Here is a 16,990-nt window from a genome sequence, read left to right on the forward strand (position 1 = left end):
AAGAGACCAGAAGTTTTATAACATTTTTTAAGTCGACAAGTACTTGAGATTTAGTTTACTTAAATAGCAAAATTCAATGTATACAATCATTATGATATTGGTGTATTCCAAAGCTTGGAAGCATTCAATTCTCAAACCACTGACCTCTCATCAAGTCATATGCACTCCTGATCAAAATCTTAAGACCAGTTAAAAAATTGCAAGAATTTACATTTTGCGTTGTTGGATCTTCAGGGTCTAAGTAGAGCCTCAAATGCAAAAAGAAGAAAAGGGAACAAGAGACCAAAAGTTTTGAGCAGGCAATTTATTGAAAACAACAATTTAACTGAAATAGGCTGTTCATCAATTGATCAAAAGTTTAAGACCACAGCTCAACCCCCCCCCCCCCCCCCCAAACCTCCTAAAACAGACATGAAAGTGTGAAAAACTGACTCAGTAATGAGTAGCTCCACCATTATTGCTGGTCACTTCAAAAATTCATTCTGGCATGCTTGATGCAAGTGTTTCCAAAAGGCCAGTGGGAATGTGGCTCCAAGTGGTGAAGATGGCTTCATGAAGGAAATCCACTGTCTGGAACTGATGTCCATTTTTGTAAACTTCCCTTTCCATCCATCTAAATGTTCTCAATTGGATTTAGATCAGGGGAACACGCAGGATGGTCCAACAGAGTGATGTTGTTATCCTGGAAAAAATTCTTGGTCAGACGGGCATTGTGAATCCTGCTGAAAAACCCAGTCGTTACCACACAGACGAGGGCCCTTCGTCATGAGGATGCCTGCTGCAACATCTCCACATAGCCAGCTGCTCTTTGACGCCCCTGCACAACCTGGGGCTCCATTGTTCCATTTAAGGAAAAAGCAACCCAGATCATGATGGCGCCCCCTCCATTGTGCCGTGTAGAAAACATCTCAGGTGGCATCTCCTTGTCTTGTCAGTAACGTTGGAAGCCATCAGGACCATCAAGGTGTTTCTTGTCATTCCACCTTTGAATGTCTCCTGTTTGTTGCTCCCTTGCAAAGTCCAGGCAGTTTTGTGGCGTTGAGACGTGGCCTTTGAAGATGTTTTTTTTTTTTGAAGCCCTTCCTTAGGCAGATGCCATCTGATGGTTATTGGGCTGCAGTCAGCACCAGTAATGGCTTTAATTTGGGACGAGGATCATCCCATTTCTTGATGGACAGCCATTCGGATCCTCCAGCTCAGCGCCGGTGAGATTGTTTTGGGTCTACCACTTGGTTTTTTTGTTCCATAAACCTCAGGATCTTTTAAGAAATGCAAAATGACTGTCTTACTGTGTCCAACCTCAGCAGCGATGGCACGTTGTGAGAGGTCTTGTTTATGCAGCTCAAAAATCCAACCACGTTCAAAGACAGTGAGCTTTTTTGCCCTCGCCATCAAGAGATCTTGACAGTGAGATTACTTGACAGGCAATGACATGGAATCCAAATTTTTGCACAGATTTTGGCTTTTAAATGCTGTGGTCTTAAACTTTTGGTCAGCTGATGAACAGCCTATTTCAGTTAAATTGTTGTTTTCAATACATTGCCTGCCAAAGGTTTTGATCAGGAGTGCATGTCCTGCTCTAAGTGTGTTCTCTTGAAGTTGGCCCATTTTAAAGTAGTTCATCTTCATCGCGTTTTATCATATTGTCAATGCAACTACGACTACGACTACTACAATTACTACTCTTCTCAGTCACTAGTGACATGGATTCAGATAAATGTCGTGGAGAAAAGGTAAAAAGTTTCCTAAAATATAGCTCAGTATAAAATATCTCATCATGCTTAGTAATTTGTAAAGAACAGCTTTACCAGGAGCTCCAGTGGCGCAATCGGTCAGCGCGCGGTACTTATAAGACAGTAACTGAGTGATGCCGAGGTTGTGAGTTCAAGCCTCACCTGGAGCAGGTGTCAAACCTTTGTCACACTGTGATAAACATTTTAGAAATCTGACTCAAACAAAAGCTATCAGCTATTTTGCTACTCTAGGAATATTTTAATCTGAAAGATATGTAACTCCTCGACATATTTAGTCAGGCATTATAGGGGAAGAGCATTATGAACACTCAGAACAGCATTAAATCTGCCGTGTTTTTTAAAAAATTTCATTTCAGTCTTAGTGAGTTGTCTTTGTTGATAAAAGGCAACTGGTCGAACATAAACTGCTCAAAAATATTGTTGATGTTCATATACTCATTTCTATTTCAAATCAATCAAATCAAACCGAATGAGATTTTTTTTTCATCACATGCACATCATATATTGTACAACGTGGAGTTAAATGTATTGTGTGTCTCTCCTCCGGTTGCTTACGCACTACAAATCAACAAAGGCCAACAGTATAAAATACAGTATTAAAAAAACAAGTAAACACATCATAAACTAAGATATACAGTGTAAAAGTAGACTATTTCAAGGCGAGAATCTGTGTCACCATTCCAAAGAACGCCTTATTTTCATTCACCACCAACAGAAGAAATCCATCCTCACCACACCCAGAAACACCTGGTGAGGTTTGTATGTAGACCGCATCTTTAACCACAGACAGGAACCATCATACAAAACTGTAGCTTTTCACTTGTGACTGTCACTTGATGAGAGGTGGTGGCGATGAGAGGCAGGGGTCAGATTAACCCATCAAAGGTGGTCGTCTGCTGCGTAGTGAGCGAGGACGGTAAGATGATCTAAGGGGATTTGTGGGAATAGGACACCAACCCCCCGCAGGGGAAACCATTCAAATGCAAATGAAACACTGCCCACCTGTGCCGAGGCGCTCCTCACCAACAAAGCGGGCCAAAATAGAAGACGATGGATAATAGGAAGTGAAGTGCAGCAAATATGAACACGTAAACAATATTTTCCTCAAGCACTTATTCACGTCAGATAATGGCAGCATAATATGTAAGGAGTTCCTGGCAGCTTAACCATCCATCCATCCGCTGTCAATACCACTTATCCTGTTCAGGGTCGTGAGTTGCTGGCGCCTATCTCAGCTCTCATGGGGTGAGAGGTGTTGTACACACTGAACAGGTTACCAGTCCACCATGGGGCAATTATCCTATCCTGACCTACTGTAATCGAGCCGAAAAGCAAAAACACAAAAAAAAGTCAGTCGGAGCACCATCATACAGGAACGATTTTACTCTGCTTAACTATCTTAAAAAGGAAATAAAGACAGACTTATCATCTGTCCACCAAGGACAACTGATAATAAAAAGCTCATCATGCAAAGAAAAAAAAAAGAAAAAAAAGGTAGCAAAATGTCGAGCTGTTTCTGATTAAATCTAGTGACAAATGACTCTTTGCTCGTACAAGCATGGCTGCCTTCATCTTCACATTTCACCCATTCTGTGTTTTTCTGCCACATTGCAAATAAAAGGCAAACATGACTGCGGCTTGTAGATATGCCCGGAATGAGTCATGTAGTTAAACTGTGCTCTACTGTGTGTTAATAGATTTGACAGCTCACAGTGGGCTCCCACGGCCTCATCGGTTAAGGCACAGAGTCTGAGTGATGCTGAGGTTGTGAGTTGGAGCCTCCTAACCTTGCTACACAGCCGATCAGGTCCCTGACATCAAATCTGCACTGTAAGTAATTTACATATATTCAGAAGGTAAATAGCATTTTAATCTTGTTCTGGTACTTATGAACACGACTATTAACTCAGACAAGTGAGGCTAAAATGGACAGAAAACCTGTCGCTAGTGAGGTCAAATCTGACAATATCTTCCCCCTCATGTTGCGTCTGGATTTCTGCTTTGTTCATGCAGCCTCTAATATTTCTCTGGTGGAAAAGTCCAAAATGTCTTTGCGGTGTTTTTAACAGCCACAGCATTCAGTTGCTGTGAATAGCCGTGATTGTCATTACTTTTTGATCTTTTTTTAAAATTTATCTTTAAAATTGGGCAGAAAAAAAACATGGTGCTCAGTGCGGTGTAGATGTATGGAAGGTGAGAACAGCCATGCTTGAACCGTTACAAGAAAGGGAAGTTATCTGGCGATGACACAACAGAAAACTGATTGAGATATTATACACACACATTATAAAAAGCAATTACAAGCACTGCTGTTCTCGTCTTCACATTTCACTTCGCCCGATGTTTTTATGCCACATAGTAAACAAAACCAAAAAAAAAGACAGATTGTAGGTTGTTGATTTGTCTGGAGAACAAGATTGGTGGTGCAGCCAGCTCCTGCAGCTGTTCTATGAGAGAGTATCTCAATGATGCCAAGGTTAAGAGTTCAAGCCTCACCTGAAGCTGATTTTTAGCCTCTATGCCCACAGAGCCAATCAGGTCACAGGCATCAATTCTGTAGGTAATCTAGGTGCAATAACAAGAGATGAATCTAGTTTTTTAGGCTTAATTTGCAGCGGAGAAAAATCTACAATAAAACGTGTGTGTGTGTGTGTGGGGGGGGGGGGCAATCCTGCCATCAAGCCATGCATTCTGTTTTCTGCTATACTTGGGATTTTGATATTTAGTGACATAAAACTGAATTCACTTTGTAAGTTGAAGTCAAGAGTCCAAAAAACCCATGGACTAAATTAGGGAGAAAGACACTCATAAAGCTATTTGTTGTCTCTTTTATCGAGACATTTGATTAATATCTACTAATATTTATTATCTACTGAATAAAGTAAAGACAGAACACCACTAGCTACTTGGTGTGCAGCTCTGCTGCAGGTTGAGCTGTCTAAAGCTCCTTGGTGCCGCCGGTAGGCGTAGTCATGAAGTTAGCACATCAGTCATTACACAGTCGGTCGGTGCCCTGTCCCCCAGCGGCAACGTGGGTGGACCGGGAGAGGCACCACAGTTTGGTCGAAACTCAAAGCTAGTACGGACGAGCGTGGAAGACAAAGACACTTTGTAGGAAGGCTTTATTTGCGAGATATTGGTACGTTTTTAGAGGCGCGAACACCGCCCTCGACAACATCTGGAGCACGCGCTTGGTAGTACAACCAGTCGTCCTCGTGCCCGCGCGATGTGGCAGGGATAACTTATGGAGTGACCGGCGTCTGCTGCTTCTCATCGGGGGATCCATCGCTACTGAGCCGGATTCTGTCTGAAGGTAGGCAGAGAAACACTGCTGCGGAGTCGTGTCGTCTCATATCGGGTGTCGGGGACAGAATATAGCCAGTGCTGCTGCCAGCATCTCAGTCTCGTTCACAAGGTTGTAACGGCGCTGCAGCACTTTGGGTTTCAGGGTGGGGACTCCCGAGACTGATGGGGACCTGCGCCAAGCAGCACCTGCTAAAGCTAAGCATACAATTAATGCAGGTGTTCACACATTCTTTTTCGAGAAGCCTGTGCTTTGGTTGTCTTGTGAGGAGTCACATAGAATTTGCTGAGAGCCTGAGGGAGAAACAGGTATGCGTGTGTGTGTGTGTGTGTGTGTGTGTGTGTGTGTGTGTGTGTGTGTGTAATTGTGCACTCCCGGTCACAGGTTCAAACCCTCGCCACTAATCTTTTGAAGCAAGTACAAAATGTGATATAATGTTCCAGGTGTGTGTGTGTGTGTGTGTTTGAGAGAGAGAGAGAGAGAGAGAGAGAGAGAGGGTGCTCCTGTAATCTGGTCCAAGACTCTGCTTCCTACCGTCTTTCCAAAAAGGAAGTGGAAACAAATCCTTGATGACATGGGTCAGTAGTTCAATTGTCTCTGTGGGATTGCAGAGTTAGCAACTGTCCTTGTCTACTGGCTAATCAATCATGTGTGTGTGTGTGTGTGTGTGTGTGTGCGCGCAAGAGAGAGAGAGATAGAGTGGGAAAGAGAGACTATATATTTTATCGACAAAATGTTGCATTAAAGCAAGATAGAGTTGTGCATGGTACACACACAACACAAAAATTGAAGTGCAATTTTCATCAAGTCTTGCTTGACACAGTGTTTCTTTTAACACTGGTAGGAGCATCTTGTATGTTTTAGATTAATTAGATTCAAGTGCAACATACATGACATCACATTCACAGCTGTAATGTGACTTTGAATCAGCTTCCTGATACACTGGGTGAGATTTTTCTTGTTTTGTAAAGAACCACAACAAACTCCTTGCTGCAAATCCTTGTCTTTTAAAAGCTGGAATTAGCTTTGTCAAAAAAAAACAAAAAACTAAGTTATTAATTGATTATCCCACAGCCCCAAAAAGCTGATTAAATTCTGTTGCTATTATTTCTAGTTCTTGCCAATCATCATTAAAGGAATGGAAAAGAAGAATGAAAAATAAAATCACATTCGATCTTGACCAGAAACTAAAACTAATCTTTTTTTAATGATACAGCAAGTGGTGTGACAAATTATCTCATTTTAGCAATAAAACATCCCCTGACTAGTAGATGTGAATTAAAACTGAAAGTGCCTCTCATAGTCTAAACGCATAACTAGAAAGCACACACGCTAAGCGAGAAGCTGACTGCATCCTGGAAAGTGTTTCGTTTGGTTTAACTGTCACTTGAGGAGTAATCTGGTAGGCATATGCGAGCATGTGTGTGTAGCATTTTTCTTTCAGTGTATTTTTTCATCTGTGTCTTCCTCCCCTGAGCGCGCCATGTTTGGCGTGTTCCAACAGGCTTGATAGAGAAGCTTCAGTGACAATAGCAGGTTTATTTCTGGGCTTTTGCTCTCTAAAGTGAAATGCACCTTCATGCTTATTAGACCTCCAGCATGTGCATTTGGGTTGAAAACTGGTTTGGTTTAACAGGAAACCCTCTCGCATGTTTGGGATGCATATTTGATGGCGCTTAACCCCTGAGTGAATCTTCTCCAGAAACTTCAAACTTTGTTGTTTATCTTTCTTGTGTTTTGTACTGCAAGGTGTAACTGCACAAGTTTTCCTTTTATGTAGGATACACCAGTGACGACATTTGATTGAAAGGTCTGATGGAAGCTTGACTAAAGCAACAAATAGCTAAAGTTTACTCCTACACTCTCTTCTCTCTTTTTCTGTTACTCTTAGTTGAACTTTATGCTTATTTTTTTTTACTTCTGCCGTAACGTCATTGGCTGAGGAGGTCATGTTTCTGTGGTGTTTGTCTGCGTGTCTCTTTGTCCATATACAAAAATGAGGGGGAACCTCTACAGAGACATCAGAGCTAGCTGTATATTTCAGGATGATGGGGGGATGTTGGTCCTGGATGGTGGCCCTGCTTTAAGTTGTTGTTGGCTGAGATTGTGATTTCTCATTGAAAGCTAGGAGTGGATAAAATGTGCTAGCAATCTCCACTGGCAGGGAGTACTTCTTCAGGGAAGTTTTGGTATCACAGCTCCTAAAGCACGTTATAATATGTCACCAATATGGGAAAATCATGTTTGCTGCTGGCTGGAATGTCTTTTGTAGTTAAATATGAGATGTAGCTAACAGTTAAGGGGGACAGATAAGCTACCTAGCATAGCTCTGTACTCTCCAGAAACCGTGACCTGTCAGAGCTCATTGTGCTCAGCTAACAGCTCAACATAAGGTCTGTAAACCTTAAGAGTCATCCAGATAAAATGACCACAGATTAACTCTCTCTCACTCTCACCTAAAAGATGCTTGAAATAAACATGAATAGTATTAGTACAACAACGGTAGCAGTATGATGTCATGGTGGCTTGACCAACGAAAAAACAAACATTTGACTGTCTGAAATTTAGGATGATAATCTCACACTGTGACTGCTGCTACAATTTTCAACTACTCAACCTGACAACTGTCATGAACGTAGCGCAGGATGAGCAGGACACAGATCGGTGGGATCAGACAAGCGGGGTTTATTAACAGGCAGAGGTTGGTACACGGGAGATCAATAAACACAGGCAGAGGCATCCAAAAAGGCGATAGGGAAAAGACGTGGTTAAAAAAAAAAACGAGCAAGGTTCAGAAACAACAAGGCTGTGACTATGGCTGTGAGAAACAGTGCTGGAAGATGAGTACAATACATCAACCAACTGGCCACGAGACAAGACACAAAGGGGGAATATGTGTAGGACTACTGGGGAGTGATGAGCCATAGATGCGGGAAACACAATCAGGGATCAGGTGCACACAGATGGGGAGGGGGCAGGACAGACAGGAACCTGAAACAGAGACAGGAGTGACATCAGAAAATAAAACAGGAAGACAAGACATGAAACATGAGGGAAACAATAAAATACTTAACAGACGGGGGGACATGTAAGACAACTAACCCACCTATTGAAATGCAGGATGAAATGAAGCACTGATCAGCACACGGGCTAAACTCAAATGCAGTGGAGACTAAACATATGAGATATTTTACATTATTTAAGTATTTTGCCTTTTTTTGCTTGGATCCATGCATGTCACAGCCACAATTTCAAAGGATCGCTTCTTGCTTAGCACAGTTTTTTTTTTTTTATCACACTGTAACCAAACCCATGTTAACAGTGTTTAAAGATGCCTCTGAAATTCTGTGTTGACTGGTTAGTCAGTGTGCACGCGCATCAGTTGATGGGTGTACTCCAGATTATTAGATCCATGTTGCAGCGTGGGTTACAGAATCTATTGAATTTTATCTGATCATTTATAAAGTGACATGAGGAGAAATTTACAAAAACAAATATTTATTCATTTCACGACACTATACTTTAAATTTTCTGCTACAAGCGGATTATTTTGAAATATTGTATACTTTAAACTGTGTAAGTGTGTTGATATATACAATATACTTGACTTAATTCTAATTCTGTGGGGTACGCATGGTATTTAAGTGGGCTTTAATATGGAATTTCAACAAAAAAAGGTATTTTTGATTTATTGATTTGATGTTGTATGAGGTAGTCCTCCATAGTACAGGTCTTACTGCAGATGTAGGTCAACATGTCTTCCATGCAGAAAGCCAGGAGCAGTGGTAGCTGTGTTGAAGCGGTACTGCAGAAGAAAATTAATTTGATCTAACAAATAAATACCCACCATAAATCAATCAGTATCATTTACATATATACTATTGTAGACAAGCCTTTCTTTTGGCTCCATAGTTTTAAACAGTAGTATTCTGGTATTGTATTCGTATGCATGCCATGCAGCACTGTAATTCAAAGAGCTGACTTGTACTGGCTGCAGAGTAGCACAGTGCATTGGGCTTCATGCATAGCAATTCAAAGAAAGGTCTACGGTACATTTTATTAAATCTATGTTTAAATTGGTCTCAAAACTGTATGCTGATGTGACGTGTGGCCAAAGCTGCTTTAAGGTACGATTTCAATTTGTTTGAGTACTGCAAAAAAATACCATGAAATATCATTCGAAGTGTCGATTGCCCATCTCTGTTAGCACTGCAAGGACAGTGCTGTGTTCCCTGAGTCACTTTTCAGACTGATGGGAGATGGCAGGACTAAAGGCGGCTGTTTTCCTCTGTTTTATCCTGAAGACAAAATGATCAAGATTTGATTTGATCCGTTGTGATCTGAACAGGGATTTATTTAATCCTCTTACTCGGTTCATCTTTCAGTGATTTTTTTTTTTTTCTGTTTTCATCTGTAACAATTTTAACCGTTGTTTTTTTTTTTCTTCCTTGCACAACAGCTACACACGTATACACCTGTTACCCAACTACACCATCATTCACGCAAATTAGTTGCAGTTTAGCCCCAAAATGTTTATACACTCTTTTTACTTCTCAGAAAAATACACATGCCAAGTATATCTGTGGGATGTTTATGAACTTATAGTTGCGGTCCTACTTATCCTCTTTCATTTGCACAATATGATTTTAATCTTCACCATGCTGGGAGTCATCACTCCCTACTGTGTTGTTTAATTGAAATAGGACTGCTGCAGGGATTGAGAGTTAATGAATAAATGCAGGATAGACAGATTGTTGAGTGCAACACTGGATCACTTCTTTACGGAGGTAGGATGGGCCAATGGGTCGCTGCGAGGTCACGAGGGGATCACAGAAATAAGGGTAGACGAGCGGTGATGAAGTTGTGCAGATGCATTTACATGTGGTTGCTTCAGTGTGTGATTGGAATTTAGAGAAGAGCATTTGGACCAGGCATGGATTTGAAGCTGAAATGTTTCCGTTTTTGTTTTTGTTTTTTCATTTTGCGTGTCAAAAATTAAGTGGACATATCATTTTTTTTGTCAAAAGTAAAAATGTGGAGATTTTATTCAAAATGTCCAGATTAAATCAAGAAAAAAAGAAAATTTCTTGATATTAAACTGGCGTGTGGTGTATGAAGTGTTGAAGTAATCTCTATGAACAGATTCTGCGTGTAAGTGATGTAGTTGGATGATTTAGCAAAGCCGCTGTAGAGGTTTTAACTAACTGAGCATGAACTAGCTACTTTTAAAACAGTTAGCTCTTATTTGTCATCGTTCAACTGCACACAAACATCTCAAATTGCTCCATGGACTGACCAGATATCTGCTGGCTACACTTAAAACCCTAAAATATTAGCCCTTGTTCCCAGAGGCGAGGTTGTCAGACATTGCTGAAGGGTTTAGAGATTGCCAAAATATTGTCAAAGGCCTTGCTAGCTGGATGTGACGCCCAAGTCAAATTGCTAACTAGTTTTGGTTCTATCAGTAGTCTGGACTTGCTACTTCCATAAAGCCAGGTAACCCACTGGGAGAGGAAACATTTTCTTTGTTGAAGCTGAATTTTATGCATTTTGACATTTTGAATGGGATTCTATCATCTTTTCTTAAACTCATCTTCAACTCAATTCATCAAAAAAATGGATGATTGTAAACTGGCTGTCGAAAAGGAATTTAAGTAAATAAAATATATAGCATAATACCCATAATGTGGTATATACGTGCTTCCTAACGTCTTCAGTGATGACAACGCTGTCGCCAGCCAGACTTCTCATAAGGGAATTCAGACATCTTTATGAAGATTGTGAAGAAACTCCTCTTTGTTTCTTTGAACCACAATTACGACCTCCATTATTCCATCTAAATACTCTTTTCAATGCTGATTCACTCCCTCTGCTATCGTTCTCAAATATGGCATCTGTAGGCAATTACCATTAACTTCTCATACAAGGCCAGCCAACAGAGGAAGCTGTTGTACTGGAGCTCACAGCTTGGCTTTTCTGGCTGTGTCGAGGAACACTAGACGGAGAAACTGTGAGAGGGATGAATGATTGTTGAGGAGGCCTATTCATGTCTCTGAGTAAGACCGTACTTGATGAGACACTTCTTTGATGGCGACCTTCCAGCTAACATGAAATGGTTTCATATGAGGGTCAGCTGAGATACTGGTGGTCTCTTGTCCAGCATGTCAACTCTTGGCTTTCCCTCTTTTTTTTTTTCTTTTTTTTTTTTGGATAAACACTCCATCGCGGATGTTTCTTATTCTGGTTTTAAATAACCGTACATGCAGCTTGCGTTTTTCTCTGTAAAATTCTCAATTTTAAATCAAAACATGTCATTCACTAGGATCATGACAAGGTCTTTTTTGAGGGGTGTGGGGGGCTGGCAGTGCAGTTCCCTTTGATGTGAAACCAGTTCAGAAAACCTTTAATCGATATCCTCTTCACTGTAAAACCTATACCTGTGGGAATCATTTTTTTTGGGTCAAGGCTAACTCCTGCTTCGGCTTTGTCACACAAACCACTTAACGTCCATTGTCATTGTTTCAAGGGAAATAAAAATGAACATGCAGCATTGATGAAAGAAGACTCACTGATGCTCTGATTTAATGGATGACCGTGTAAACTCAATGGGGACTTGGCCAAAGGTTGTTGCTAAAGTAGGGGTACTTGTGACAGTGTTATGCTGTATTTGATGGCACATCAGATACTGTGTCCTCCAGTAATGAAACATTTCTCATGTCTTTGAATTAAGTAAAGTTTGCCTGATGTACTTGTCAGGTGATTTATTTAATTTTCAGAGTGCCCAAAAAAATGACTCTTATATGTTGAAAAATCACAATATTTTTCTTCACCCACGAAAAGGGCATTGGTTAAAACATGTCACCTTTTTCACCTGATCTTGCAGGTATATGAGAATATGATATTAATCAGGTTATGGTAGTGTTAACATAACTTGTAGACAATTGAAATATTCTCATATTCCAATTAATATAGAAATGTGGTGTGCATTTCAACGTTGTCAATCATGACCTCAATCTAAAATATAAAATATATACAAAAACCTCATTGCCGCTAATAGGAAGCAAGGGTTTTGAACTTTTACCTTTCTTTTGCAAATCATAGGGTTTCTCTAGTCATTTCTGTACAGCTTAAGTTGTATTTGAAGGACATGATGAAATGTTGCGGGTTAGTTTATCAGTCTCGTGTTAAAATAGTTACCCTGGCCATCATTGTAATAGAATGTTGTTAAAATTTATACTATGGATAGGAAGTCAGGGGCGGCATGGCTCAGAGGTAGAGTGGTCGTCTAGCAATGGAGGGGTCGCTGGTTTTATCCTCACTTTCCTTGGTGACCATGTTGAGTGTCCTTGAGCAAGATACTGAGTCCCTAATTGCTCCTGATGGCCCTGCAATGGACTGGCGACCCACACGGGTTGAACCCCGCCTTTCGCCCAAAGTCAGCTGGGACAGGCTCCAGCCCCCACCCCAACCCTCACCTGATAAGTAGTATAGAAAATGATTGGATGGATAGGAAGTCAGTATTATTACATTTTTGTACAAGTATTTATGAGACTGCCTCACCTTGTTATTTTCCCATTAGCAAAGTTTGCGTGATGTTGAGTTGGAAAAAAAGTCTGGAGCAAAAGAGAGGAAACACTGTGACTACCCTCCATGCTGCTTTCTACAACATCGTTTACCAGGTTTTCTTGTGTAGAAAAGAAAACAGACAGACTTAACCAGCATTTGCAGGTGCATCGAACAAAAGTTATTTGTCCATCTATGTTTTGGTGCTGGGAAGGTGCAGTAGGACATGATTAGTTTTCAACATTATTTTGTGAGAAACAGCTATGTATTGGGTCTGTCTGAAAATGAAATGACCCTTCTCAACTAAATTCAGGTCAACATGTGGTTACCAAATCCTCCCTTCTATATTTGGTATAAGAACTCTCTTTTACCACCTTTATTTTAAGGGTGATAATGCCTGAAATCAGTTAAGGTGACTTTTCCACCGCTTTTGATTTTAAAGTCATGCTAAAGTTCAGCAAAAATAGCAGTTCAAGACACAATTGTATAAACTTTGTAATTCAAACTTTTTTTCATAACAGTTATTTGTTGTTCTGTCATTCTTGGTGGATGTATCAAGTCAGTTTGTAGTTCTTGGCAGAGGGTTGTACGTAGCCCTCCGCAATGATGCGCTACTTACTTTAGTGCACTGTTGAGTTGCTGTATAATTGATGGGAGAGTGCTACAGCTCTGGTGTAAAAGTTCCTTATACTGAGGTACTACCCCACAGCTCACTGGATCACTAATGGCCACTTCATATCTTCTGTTTAGATCTCAATTTTCTTCTGTAGAGGAAGATAGTGCTGAGAGTAAAAAATCAAAATACACTGAAAAATAACACCTCCATCCAGCTATTTCTTTTTTATTTCAGTCAACGCCAATATCCAGTGGGACTGGAGAAAAGGGGAGTGTATTTCTATTTCATCCCAGTTGCAAAAATAGCACGCATGTATGAACTTGCTTTTACTGTTCTATGTCAGTTTGATAAATATGCACGAGTGCACACTGTTAAACAGGAAGGAACCACTCTAGTTGGTGAAGATTCAAAGGAAAGATGATTTGAATCAAATCTTCAATTCTGGAGCAGCCCCTTGAATGAGAGCCACGACCTCCTCTAAACCAAGTCTAGTTGGCCTTGATTCAACTTCCTTTAGTTGTGGCCATTCTTGTAGTGATTTTGTAGGATCATTTTAAGGACAATGGAAAACAGTGTTCACTGACAGTGAATGAGGAAAAAGTATAAAAGTTAAGCAGGCACAATAACCACATAATACAGTACAGAACAATTCAGAACAAAGCTATCATTACCCCAGTATTCCAGGGCGTTATGTTGAGGACATGAACTCACAGGTCCCTGAGTGCTAAAAGGTGCCAAAACTTCTAATAGTACAAGTTTTCTCTGTCCAAAAAGTTGAATGATTTTTTTTTTTTTGTGATTAGAATTGATCAATTTGGGTTAATTTTATGTTAGTTTGGAGCTATATCACAATATAAAGCTTTTTTTTAAGCTAAACCTAATTGCTCTCACACAACAGCTAGTCTTCGTAGCAATACTGAGGTACTAAAGGGGTGTAGAGTTGTGATCACCTGTGCTGCACTACTGTATCTGTAGCAACATATCAATGAACTAGAGGGCACTCAGAAATTGCTTCTTTTTTTTTCTTCCTTTTTTGCTGTGTGAAGTGATCTGCCCTAAAATATGATTGGTTCTACCTTGACCCGTGCTACACCCCTCCATCAAGTTGGGCAGTGCAAGACTCCAGTAGAGATCCAAGCCAGAAAGTTTCACTTTACTTCTTTAACAGAACAGATGCAGCAGATTGAAAGATGAGTTCCTCAGCCTCGGCATGTATTCGGCATCTTTATTTAATCCCCACTTCTTGTGAATAACTAGGGAAGCATAAGAATACTCTGGGACTACTTGGCTTACAGGACTGTTGAGGACAAAGAACCAACACACTGATGTGGCTGAGCTGAGTGCAAGCAATTTTACAAAGCAGTAGGGTTGTCACTATACTAGAATTTCAATATTCGATACCAATACCAAGGAAAAAACTTGATACTCGATACCATTTTCGATACAACCGGCAAAAAATTACAAAATAATAGGCATAAAAAATATGTTTCATAATGTCTTACAACAACACCTATTACAACACATGACATTACAACACAACGTGATTTAAGCGGCTGACATTAAGGTGTTTGCTTGTCGGCGTTTATTAAAATTCAGGGCTCTCAATCTCTCACATTCACCGTGTGACACATGCATTTCAGCCACTTCACACGTGTGACTATGTGTTTCTCACCCTTAAATGTCACTGTCAGTCATGGTGAAGGACTGTATATGTTTGTACAGGGCTGTCAAGTTTTGAACAGAGTTCAGAGTAAGATTTTGGTGGCGGTGGTGGGGGTTTGAGTGGGGACGGTGGTGTTATGTATCAAATGACATATAAATTCTTACAAGCATTTGTTTTATTCTTAGTGAAGGTGTGTGTGTGTGTGTGTGTGTGTGTGTGTGTGTGTGTGTATGCGTGCGTGGGTGTGTGATCAGTGTTTTTGGATAAAATATAAGGAAATAGCCTCGGCCAACGGTTTCACAATGGAGAAGATGCGCCTGTCATTTATAGGCACAAACTTCCTAACAAAACAGGTGTCAGAGTAGAGGGGAGGAGCAAAGAGATAGTCTGTGTGTGGCAGGGCTGATGAAGCTGTGTGTCAACTACAGGCGAAGACAGCGCCGTTGGTATCGATACTTTTCAAATGAGTATCTTATCCATTGGCGGCACGGTGGTGCAGTGGTTAGCACTGTCGCCTCACAGCAAGAAGGTTCTGGGTTTGAGCCCGGGTCCAGCATGGGGTCTTTCTGTGTGGAGTCTGCATGTTCTCTCTGGGTACTCCGGCTTCCTCCCACAGTCCAAAGACATGCAAGAGGGGAATAGACTAATTATTACTTTGAATTGACTGTGGGTGTGGCTTTGAGTGTGAATGGTTGTTTGTCTATATGTGATAGACTGGCAACTGGCAAATCCAGGGTGAACCCCCCCCCCCCCCTTGCCCAAAGGCTGCTGGGATAGGCTAATGCCCCCCCGTGACCCTTAACAGGCTAAGTGGTAGAGGACGGATGGATCTTATCTGATTAATAATTTTTAGTATTGTTGTATAATATCTGGGTACTGATACTTTTGACAAGCCTACAAAGCAGTAATGGTGAAAGGTTGAAAACCCCAAACCTTTCCATACAGGAGCTACTATTTAATACTTTTTGAGCTTGTGCCATATTTACAATGCTCAGTGCTCAGCCCTCGCACAGTCGTGTATGTCTGCAGTTTTGATGAGGTTCAAGATGAAAAATAGGCTCCACTGAGAGTTGCACCTGCTGCTCAAGCAGTTTTTAAACAGCCCGCCAACCTTTACTCACAGCTCTGTCTACTTGATGGTTCACTGATTCTTCACATTATTCCACAGCAGCATTAAATGGCTTCTGTTAAAGGCTTTACAAGAGAGTGACAGACAGGAAACAGATGTCTTTCTCTGCTGAGAAAACCACTATTCAAGCTACTCAAGTCCTGGCACCAATGCTGAAACCCATTATACTCAACCAATTGGCATGTTTGGAAGTTGAATATGCAATGAAGTATGCCACAAAGTATAGAGATAACCAGTAGCACCATTCCTGACAAGAAGTTTTTTTTTTACAAGAGACATTTTGAACAGAATGTAAGCTTTTAGCAGTGTTTTGACATCTCCTTTAGGGGATTTCCATCACTTCTTGATTTGGTGCAACATTTTTTTCTCCCTTTTTTTACCCCAGTGGTCTTCCCCTTCACTCCTTCCATCTTTTCTAACACGTCAGAGCGGGTTTTCTGCTTTTTTCCTCTCTCCATCTGTTGTTATGTTTCCTTGCCACTGTCTTTGCACATACTCTACTTTGAGCTTGAATGAATGCATTATCATTTCTGACACTTATTGTCTCTAATGATAATGGCTGAAAGCATTAGCATTGGGGTTTTAACCAACGCTGAAAAGGTCCCACCACATGTTTCTATCACTATCAGGCTCCACTAGTAGGTCCCTAAAGACTCTCCAGCTGGTCCAAAACGCTGCTGCCTGCGTGTTGACGAGAACTAGTAGAAGAGACCATGTCTCTGCTGTACTGGCTTCTCTGCATTGGCTCCCTGTCAAATTTAGAAGAGAATTAAAAATTCTCCTTCTAACATACAAAGTCCTCAACAGTCAGGCTCCTTCATACCTGACAGAGCTCATAGTCCCATATTATCCAGCTGGTACCCTTCGCTCCCAGGATGCGGGGTTACTGATGGTTCCTAGAGTTCTAAAAGTAGACTGGGAGCCAGAGCCTTCAGCTGTCAAGCTCCCCTCCTGTGGAACC

General features: G+C 40.9%; 1 protein-coding gene and 1 non-coding gene across 3 annotated transcripts in view; both read left to right on the forward strand.

The window, feature by feature from the left end:
- Positions 1-1,813: 1,813 nt before the first annotated feature.
- trnai-uau (transfer RNA isoleucine (anticodon UAU)) lies at positions 1,814-1,903 on the forward strand. The gene is given in 2 exon segments: positions 1,814-1,851; positions 1,868-1,903. It is a non-coding gene; the product is annotated as a tRNA-Ile (tRNA).
- A 2,843-nt stretch (positions 1,904-4,746) lies between these two features.
- The window catches only part of rhbdf1b (rhomboid 5 homolog 1b (Drosophila)), a 36,030-nt gene continuing 23,786 nt past the window's right edge, over positions 4,747-16,990 (forward strand). For both annotated transcript variants that reach the window (XM_086195389.1, XM_086195390.1), the window contains exon 1: positions 4,747-5,067. The gene's annotated coding sequence lies outside the window, so the exon portion shown is untranslated. The remainder of the gene's footprint in view (positions 5,068-16,990) is intronic.

The sequence above is a fragment of the Aulostomus chinensis genome, chromosome 23 (genome assembly GCF_037954235.1).
Source record: "Aulostomus chinensis isolate RoL2024-O1b breed Wild chromosome 23, RoL_Achi_v1.0, whole genome shotgun sequence".
Classification (NCBI taxonomy): Eukaryota; Metazoa; Chordata; class Actinopteri; order Syngnathiformes; family Aulostomidae; genus Aulostomus; species Aulostomus chinensis.